The sequence below is a fragment of the Cryptomeria japonica genome, chromosome 8 (assembly GCF_030272615.1).
Source record: "Cryptomeria japonica chromosome 8, Sugi_1.0, whole genome shotgun sequence".
NCBI lineage: Eukaryota > Viridiplantae > Streptophyta > Pinopsida > Cupressales > Cupressaceae > Cryptomeria > Cryptomeria japonica.
This window is the reverse complement of record NC_081412.1, coordinates 545,158,743-545,169,201: the sequence shown is the minus strand read 5'-3', so window position 1 is coordinate 545,169,201 and position 10,459 is coordinate 545,158,743.

Below are 10,459 nucleotides of genomic sequence, written 5' to 3'. Positions count from 1 at the left end.
TCAAAGCCTAAGAAGGATTCAACTGGCAGTGAGCATTCCTCCAAGCCAACACCTAAGTCTGATTACAAATTGAAGTCCTATCCCAAATAGGAGCACTCTTCTAAGTCTGGCGAGTCTTCCTCCAAGACTAAGAATAAGTCAGATGAACTTTGCAGTTTTTGTGCCAAAGAAGGTCATCCAGTTTCTCATTGTTGGAAACAATTAGAGGCCTTGGAGGCAGCCATGCAACAACATCATATTTCTTCTCTTCAACCTCCATCTTCCTTTTCTACTGGGAAAGGAAATGCACTTTCTGCACGAGTTATTCCTTCTGCATCCACTTGGATTATTGATTCTGGGGTTTCTCACCACATGACACACTCACTGCAACTTGTTACCTCACTTGCTCATAGTAATACTTTATAGATTGCAGTTGGTGACTCAACACAACTTTCATTTTCAGGTTCAGGTTCTATTCCATTGACAAGTGGTTGTTTTCAGGATGTTCTTTTGGTTCCTGACATTTCTACGAACCTCCTCTTTGTTTATCAGATTTGTCATTCTGGCTCTAGTAAAATGGTTGAGTTCTCACCACATGATGTGTTTATTCGAGAGCTCCATGATCTGGATTTGGTTGTGGCTACTGGCAGTGTTGATCTTGATTCTCGGTTATATTTGTTTGATGGCTTTGAGAGTCCATATGGTTCAGGTGTTCTCTTGTAGCACATGTAGATTCAGTGAGCAGATTGTGGCATGAGCGTTTTGGCCATGCCAACTACAGATACTTACAACAGATGAGCACACAGGAACTTGTTATTGGGCTCCCTCAGATATCATGTACTAATGGTGTATGTCGAGGTTGTGCACTTGGCAAGCATCACCGTGATCCTTTTCCTACAAGCAGAGCCACCCGTGCTAAGGCACCCTTGGATTTGATCCACAGTGATCTTATGTCATTTCCGACTCCCTCCTTTTCAGGGTCCAAGTATGTGCTCACTTTCATTGATGACTTGTCCAGATGCACATGGGTGTACTTTCTTAAGTACAAGTCTGATGTCTTTGATTCATTTCGAGTCTTTAAGACATTTGTAGTGAAGCAGTTTGGTCTTTCTATAAAGAGGATACACATAGATAATGGGAGAGAATATGTGAATCAAGTTTTTACAAATTTCTGCACAGAGCATGGTTTTCAGCATTAGTTATCAGTTCCTCACACCCCACAGCAGAATGGTGTCATTGAGAGAAAGAACAGGAAAACTACTGGAGATGCCCAATTGCATGCTTCAGTCATGTTTTATGCAACTTTCTTTTTGGGCTGAGGCAGTTAATTGTGCCACCTATATTCAAAATCAGATGCCTCATAAGGCCTTGCACCAGTTGACTCCTGAGGAGGCTTGGTCCCATGTCAAGCTTGATGTTTCTTCATTCCGAGTTTTGGTAGTGAGGCTTGGGCATTTAATCCAGACACTCAAAGGAAAGCCATGGAGAGGAAAGCCAACCACTCATTTTTGTTGGCTACTGTGAGGATGTTAAGGCGTACAGGTTGTTTGATCCTTATTCCTGAGAGGTCCTATTTAGGCGGGATGTCCAGTTTGATGAGTGCCTTCCTCAGATGGATTCTCCATCAACAACTTATTCCTCACTGTCTCCTCCTCCCTCTTCATCTTTTGAGGATTCCTTCTTCCTTGAGGATGATGCAGATGATGATCCACAATCACCACCACCACCGCCACCATCACCACCACCACCTGCCGCTCAGCCTTTGCCCAAGTGGGCCCGGTTTATAGTTGATGTTGTTGGTTCTATGGCAGGTGATCCTTTAGACACTCGTCATACTCGTGTACACACATCTAGTTCTAGTCTTCTAAGTCATGCCATTCGGATGATCCTCAAAAAATTTCAGAGGTGACAGGTCACCCAGAGTGGGATAGGGCCATGGATGAGGAGTATTATTCTTCGATGAAGAATCATACTTGGGATCTTTGTTCTCTTCCAAAGGGCAGGAAGTTGGTTCGGTGCAAGTGGGTGTATCGTACCAAGTATGCTACATATTGTTCTATTAATAAGTATAAGGTTCGTCTTGTTGCGAAGGGGTTTTCTCAGGTGGAGGGTATTGATTACTTTGAGACCTTTGCTCCTGTCGCCAAGATGAATTCTATTCGCTTTGTATTTTCTCTGGCAGCTTCACGGGGATGGACAGTTTTTCAGATGGATGTGAAGAGTGCTTTCTTGCATGGAGACCTTTGTGAGGAAATCTATATGGAGCAGCCTTAGGGATTTGTGCAGGATTCCTCTTTGGTTTGCAGACTTCGATGTTCATTATATGGTCTCAAACAAGCTCCTCAGGCCTGGTATGAGAAGATGGACTCTTTCTTGCTTTCCACACACTTTACACATTGTCATTCTGATCCTACAATCTACATTCAATGTCAGGGGGATGATATAGCTATTCTTGTGCTCTATGTTGATGATCTTATCATTACTGATAGCTCATCCTCCTTGATTTAGGATATTCAGCGAGCCTTGATGGAGTAATTTGAGATGACAGATCTTGGCCTTCTGCACTATTTTTTGGGCCCACAGGTTATTAAGTCTTTTGATGGGATTTACATACTTCAGTAGAAGTATGCTCTTGATATGCTTCACATATTTGACATGCTTACTTGCAAGCCTACACCCACACCATTTCAATAAGGTGTTGTTTTGTCTACCACTTGTTTTATACCTTCTATGGATTCTACCTTATATAGGCAGTTGGTTGGCAGTTTGTTGTACTTGACACATATGTGCCCGAATCTTTCTTTTGTGGTTGGTCTTGTCTCTTGGTTCTCCCATGATCCTCATGAGAGCCATTGGAAAGCAGCCAAATGTATTTTGAGGTACATTCGGGGCACTACACAGTTTGGCATTCACTATACTTCAGGATCCCCTCACATTGTTGGCTTCACTGACTCAGATTGGGCTGGTGATGCTCAAGATCAAAAGTCTACTTCTGGTTTTGTTTCTTGCCTTGGTTCTAGTCCTATCACGTGGTCTTGCAAGAAGAAATTTTCTATTGCATTATCATCTATAGATGTTGAGTACCGAGCAGCAGTGTTAGCTAGTCAGGAGATTTTATGGCTTCGACAGTTGATGACTAAGTTTGGGTTCCCTCCTGATAGTCCCACTATTCTTTGGTGTGACAATCAAAGTGCCATTCACCTTTCTCACAACCTAGTGGAGCACTAGCGGTCTAAACACATTGAGCTTCACATGCACTTCATCAAACAGTTGATTCAGGATGGCTTTCTCATCTTGGAGTACATTCCTATAGAGGAGCAGGTTGCTGACATCTTCACTAAACCTTTTGCATCTCCGCGCTATCTTCAGTTGCGCTCTATGCTTGGGGTGGAGGAAGTTGTCCTATGGGGGTCTCATTGAGGCCTTCCTTCCTTCATGTTTTTTTCTTTACATGCTTTTTCCCATCTCTTTTAGGAGTAGATTTTTTTCCCATGTGGTTTTCTCTATTTCTCTGTTTCATAGAGATTTGGTTGTGATTTGGTACCTCATCAGGCCTTGTTGTCGGGACCCAAATTTGCCTTCTTCTTGTAGTTGCATTTTGCTTTCCTGCATTTAGTGTTTTTAGCTAATCCCTAAGTTCATCTTAAGAGGGGGTGTTAGAGTTATCTTGTATTAGCTAATAATTATTTATTTAATTATTAGTCTATTATACTCTATGCTTAAGCTAGACTTAGGCATTTAATAATATTGTAGGTATTTAATAATTAAATACTCTTTATCCCTTTAGGGTTTCTTTAGGGTTGCATATCTTTGGGGTTTCTATTCTCCTATCATAAGGATTGTATTGTAACTTTTCTTTTTCAATTCCCTCTGTGAATGTTAATCTTTTTTCAGAGCCTTTTTTGTGTTCAGTCTCCAATCTTCTCTTATGATGGGTATTCTTGCATACAAATGCTCTTGGGATCTTAGAAGTTGTACTTTCTCAACTTCTTCAATAACTTTAATAGAATGTCACATTTTGGTCTTAGTTGTTTTCCAACATGGAGTTCATAGCCCTCCTTGGTGTTATAGCTTCCAGATTTGGAGCCATCCCACACTAGTTTATCATGGCTAAGCTAAAAAGATATGACTCTCAATTCTAGGAGTTGAATCAACCCCTCTTTCTCTCCAGTCGGAATATCTATGTTATCCAAAGATTTTCATCTCCACTTCTTGGTTATGCTTCCATCTTCTACTTCAATATAATTTCTGACATGTTTTCCCCATCTATCTTCCAAGAGGGTTTGTGCTTATTTGAAATTAGCCAACTTGTTGATTACCAGATAACCACCCCATGAATTTGCCAGAACAAGGCCTGGTCACCCTCTCCTAGATTCCATGTGAGTTTTTCTAAAATAATGCTTCTGTAGTCAAGCACGAAGTTCCAAATGTGTGACCCTCTTGGGGGGTTATCAGTTCTAAGATGCTCATAGGGTTTATGCTATTCAAATATTTATGATAAAGGATTTTGGCCCATTTAAGGTGGGGGAATTTATGCATTCTCCAAACTAATTTTGCTCCTAAGGCCTTACTTTGATCCCTCGTGTTCTTAATTCCAACCCCACCAATCTCCTTAGGCTTGCAGACTTTATCCCAAGCCAGTAATGCAAATTTCTTTTTATCTCCTGACCCTTGTCAGAAGAAATTTCTTAAGATTTTGTTTAGCTCCTCCTTTTTGACTATCGGGAGGTCAATACAAGATAGTTGATAAATTGGCATGGAAGAGAGAGCTAATTTTATCATGGTAGCTCTACCCACTGAGGAGAGCCATTTTCCTTTCCAGGATTCTGCTTTGGATTTTATTTTGTTGACAATATGTTCCCAAAGTTTAGATGATCTACAACCTTAAACTAAGGGTAAGCCAAGATATTTGCATGGTAATTCCCCTACCCTAAAATTCAAAATATTACGGATTGCATATTCCTCATTTTTATCGATGTTAAAAAAGAAGATTTCATATTTTCTAGTATTATTTTCCTGCCTTGAAGCTTTAGCATAGGAATCAAGAATTACCTTGAATGAGCATGCCTCATGTCTCTTGCCTAGGCCATATATCATAGTATCATCAACAAACTGATGATGAGTGATGGGAGCCACCCCCTTGGTTATTCTAATGCCTACCAAGGACTCCCTATCTCTAGCTCTAGAAATTAACCTACCCAGAGATTCTGCCATAATGATAAAGAGAAAGGGAGAAATAAGATCCCCCTGCCTCAATCCCCTAGAAATTCCAAAGAAACCCTCAGGGGAGCCATTTACCAAGATGGACATTCTAGGAGAGGAGATGCATTCATAAATGAGGTTAATTCATGATTTAGCAAAACCGAAGGCTTCCAGACATTTACAAAGGAAATGCCAATCAACTTTATCATAAGCTTTCTTAATATCGAGCTTAATAAACATACTCAATTCCTTGTTTTGTTGGATGGAATGAATGACCTCTTGGGAAATGGTAATACCATAAAAAATAGACCTACCTGGGACAAAACCAGTTTGATCTTCACTTATAAGGAGAGGGAGCAATTTCTGTAGTCTGTTGGCAATAGTTTTGGAGGGCAGTTTGTAAATAGTATTGTATAGAGATATTGGTCTAAAATCGTCAAATGAGTCTACCTTATCCTTCTTAGGAATAAGGGTGATAAAAGTGTTATTGATTTCCTTGAGCACCTTCCCCGAGTTTCTGACTCCCTCTAGTGCCCTTTTTGCATCATCCTCAATAAAATGCCACCACTTCTGAAAAAAGGCAGTTGGGAAGCCATCAAGCCCAAGAGCCTTGTTAGGGTTCATCTGCCTTAGGGCTATTTCCACTTATTCTTTGGTGAAACTAGCACCTAGACTCTTGTTTTGCACATTAGTGATAATTTTTGGGATGTTGGCCAGGATAGCATCTCGGGAGCTTAGGATAGAGCCTTCCCAGTTATTTAGGATATTCTCAAAATACTTGATTGCCTCTGCTGCAATTAGGTTAGGGTCTTCAGTATAATGACCATCACTCGTTCTAATTTTAGTTATTCTATTAACTGACCTCCTCTGTTTAGTGCTATTGTGAAAAAACTTAGAATTCCTATCTCCATCACTTAACCATAATTCTCTAGACTTTTGGTGCTAAAAAACTTCCTCCTTAGGCAGTATATCCTCATAATTCGCTAGTAACCTTTTTTCTTCCACAAAAAGAGTCTGATCCATCCCATTATCCATAACTATCCTATTGAGTGCACCAATCTCACCCTCTAGTCTAGCCTTTGTTTCAAAAATGTTACCAAAGTGCTTTTTATTCCACCTTAGCAGGTTACTCTTAACCACCTTCATCTTGCTAACAACATTAAAAAGTCTGGACCCTATGGTTTCTGACTCTTTCCACCATTGCTCAATCAGTCCCAAGATCTTGTCATCTTTCGGCCACATCAATTCAAATTTAAAAGGACACCTTCTAGGTTTGCATTCTTCTGTAATTGATAATTGAATGGGATAATGATCAAAGCCAGCGATAGGAAGGACTTTTGCATCTAGTGAATTAGGGAAGTTTATTAGGATTCCCCAGATAAAAAACCTATCCAATTTTTCTGCTATGAAGCTAAAGCCTAACCTTCTATTGTTCCAGGTATAAGTTTCCTTTGCTGTCTTAATCTCCATAAGGCTGGTTCTATGTACCCAATCACTAAAATTCTTATCTGATTATGACCTTGTTTTGATCCCTCCCCATTTCTCTTTTGGGTCCAAGATGGCATTAAAGTCTCCCCCAATGATACAGGTTTGGTTAGGGATTGCTTTTAGAAATAGATCCAGGCCCCTCCATGTCCTTCTCTTATCCTTATTTTGTGTTGGGCCATATACATTTATAAGCATGAAACATAAGTTGTTTTTGATACTTTTAACCCAACCACTCATCCAATGTGCTTGGCTATTAACCATCTCAAAGGAGACCATTCTAGGACCCCAAATTACAACCAAGCCTCTTGAGGCTCCAATAGTTAGATGTCTTACCATCTCCCTAATGCCTAATTTTTTCTTAAAGATCTCAATATCATCTAAGTTAAGTTTAGTTTCCTGTATCATAGCTATCTCAGAGCTAGTAGATGTAATGCAACGTTTTATGATCCGCTACTTGTTAGGGGCATTCATTCCACGAGAGGAGTTTCATGGCTCCTTGGGAAGGTACTTCCCCTTCCCTGTATCAAACATAGAAGTTAATTTTACCTAGCCTTCTACAGACCCATCTAGATTTCTCAGTTCTGATAGAGATTTCCTGCCTCTTTTTTAAAATTGTTTCGCACAATCTGGGGTTTCCATGCCCCACTCATTCTGATCAATCCCCAAAACTTCCATCCTGAATTCCCCGACCTCTCCATCTTCATTGCCCAACCCTTCCCCCAACTCATCCTGATTGCTTGCCTCCCCTGCCACATCTTTTAATTACATAATCTTCGCAATTAAGGCTTGTTTCTGGAGTGCCAACTCATCTTCATCAACAATTTCCTCTATAAATCTATCCATAAGATCGTTAATGACTTCATTACAGGCTTGGCTGATTGAATCCTCCTTCCTCCCTCCAATTGACACATCCTTGTCACATGGTGACATATTATCTCTGCCCTCCAACATCTCAAGATGCCCATTTACCGACTCGTCAACACAATCCACCCTTTCAGTGATATTGATTATCTCTACAACCATTGTGAGGTTCTCAGGAAAGGGCTCCTGACTCCCACCATCCATTTTCTTGGTCTCTAACCATTTATTGAGACCACTCATAATCTCCCCTTCAATTCTTCCCAACTCATGATTATGTTCATCCATATGAGATGAAGGTGGTGATATATTATCATGCGAAGGCTTTACCAAACTTGGCTGAGCAAATCCTGACAAAGGACAATTCCCATCAGAAATTATAGTCTCATTATTTTCTGGGGGCTTCTCAAGTGCTAGTGGGGAAGCAAAGAGAAGTTCCTTATCCAACACAAATTCTCCTTCTTCAATCTTAGAGGAAGGGTTTGGGACAGAGGCATCCTTAATCCACCTGGACGTACACCCAACGCCCTCAAAGCCCTCCGACCTTATGGTTGAATTAGCTAAATTCTGGTGCTTTGTTAGCGAGGGTTTGGGAGTTTTAATTTTCTTTCTTACAAGAGAGGAGGGTGATAACTTAAAGACTAAGTGATTCGATACCGGAGCATCGTAAAGTTCAGGTTCTAAATAGTATTTACAATTAGCAATTGTGAAGATTATTGGCTTAAGCTGAGGTATGTAGGAGTCCAAATTGATAAGCATTTTAATATCTGAAGAACGACACCAGTTCTTCTCAAGGCCAATAAAACCCCCAAGGCAATCACCGATATTAAACAAGATTTGGGCATGCATAAGTTCTACCAGGATGTATTTAAATCTAACCCATTTTGAAATTTCCTAAAACTTATACGTGCTAGGGCAAAAGTTTGGCTGCTAATCTATGAAATTAAAATTATAGCTATGATAAAATACAAATTTACCAATTAACAACTCCATTTTTATTGATTGCCTTGTACAATCGATAAACAAAAAGTCATTAGGGAGGATAGTAATACTTACCTGACCCACATAAGTCTCTTCCAACCAATGGGCAATAGATTCCACCGATTGACCTTTCCCACACCATTTGGCAATTAAACCATACTTTCTACAATGTTCCCTCAAACCCTTGGCAAATTTTTCTTCAAAGACATAGCAAATCATCCCGTGGTATAGGGTTTGCAGTTTCTGGTTTGTTTGGCTTATTCCGAATAAAGGTACCATTCCTTGATCTTGTTTGAGGCAAATAATGAAGGGGCGATGATGCACCGAGGATAGGGGTTCATCTCCCACCTAGGGGGATCACATTGGCACTTGTAGCAAAACTCGGTGTGAATGAGGATATTGGGGAAATCCACACCTTCTCTCCAATATTTTCATGGTTAAAATTACCAGAGAACCTGCCTTGAGTCTCATCGGTTCGAGCCCACAATAGCCTACGAGATCTCCTGCTTAAGACATCATGCCAGTCATTCGAATTGTGACCATTGGATATATTTTCTAGGTTCTGTTTCTGAGGCCACCGCTCCCTCCCATGGTAAACCAAAGTAGGGTAAGCAACAGGCTCTATACCTATAGCAGGGGGAGGATGATGACCCAAAATTCCAAATTTGTTCTCCTGAAACCTATAGGCAGGAGAACTCGATATAGGGTTTTGTAATGTTTTCTGCTTTATTGCCAAATTTTGCTTCTTGCGAGCCATGATTTTTTTTTGATATAACTTGATTATGTCAGTGTACTATGTGTATGTGGGAAAAGCAGTGCAATGAAACGAAAATTACAAAAATTATTCAAAGACTTGCCCACACACTAATGGGACTCTTGGTGCAAGTTATGGAGCTATGTGGAATAGCTCAACTTCCCAAGGGGTGTTCCATTGTTCTCTATCTCACAAGACCCTCAAGCCAATGCCTTTGCTCTCAGATCACTGAGCAAAGTGACTTAGGGATGACAATCATGAGAATGAGGGATGCTTTTGATCAATCTTAGTATGAATGCATCCTATCTATGCATGATTTTAACAAATGATCTAAACTAGTGATGATAAGATGACAAGATTAGTAAAATACTATCCTAACATGATATACTAGTTTATATGATTAATTAAGATAATGGAAATGCTTCTAAAAATGATTATTAGATTATTTTTCTATTCCAAAGAGAGACTAAATGCTTGCTAAAAATGAGTATAAGTGTGATGCTAAAGAATTGGATCCTTTTGAAGGAGGAATGGGCTCTATTTGTAGGAAAAATAGGGCAATGGATGGTCGAGATTGGATGAGCTTATCAAGGGTCAGGATTGAAAGTTATCAATCCATGTTTACAATTCTCACCAATGAAATGGTGACAATTGTCAACATAAGACTGCTTGAGAGGAGATGTAAGAAGCATTAAATGCTTGAGAAGACCTCATGGTTACCTTAGGAGGTAAGGGTTAAGGTTAGGTTATGATTACCCATTGGATAAAGTTTTTACCCAAAGGATAAACTCTTGTGCAAGGGTTAAAGGAATAACCATGGTCAAAGCAATGAATGCTTGATGAGACCCCTAGGTTAGATGAGGGTTGAGTTAGGCAAAAAATCTCTAACCATGCCACAAAAGGGTTAGTTAACCATTAATGGTTTGAAAGACTTTGGGGACAAATTTGTAAGAGTCCTTCCAAATTTGGGGGTATTCAACAAGTTAGCTTGTTGAAGGCATAAAGGCTTTAATGCCTTTGGAATACTTTACTCCAAATTTGAGAAGTGACATCCTCAAATTTAGGGAAAGGGGATAATTGAAGGATTTAGGCTAATTGATTAGGATTAGATGGGTTTTAGAAGAATTTAGGAAGGGGGTTTAGGAGGCAAGTGGGAGATGTAGGAAAATGCAAGTGGGTGAGGAATAATAGAATTTA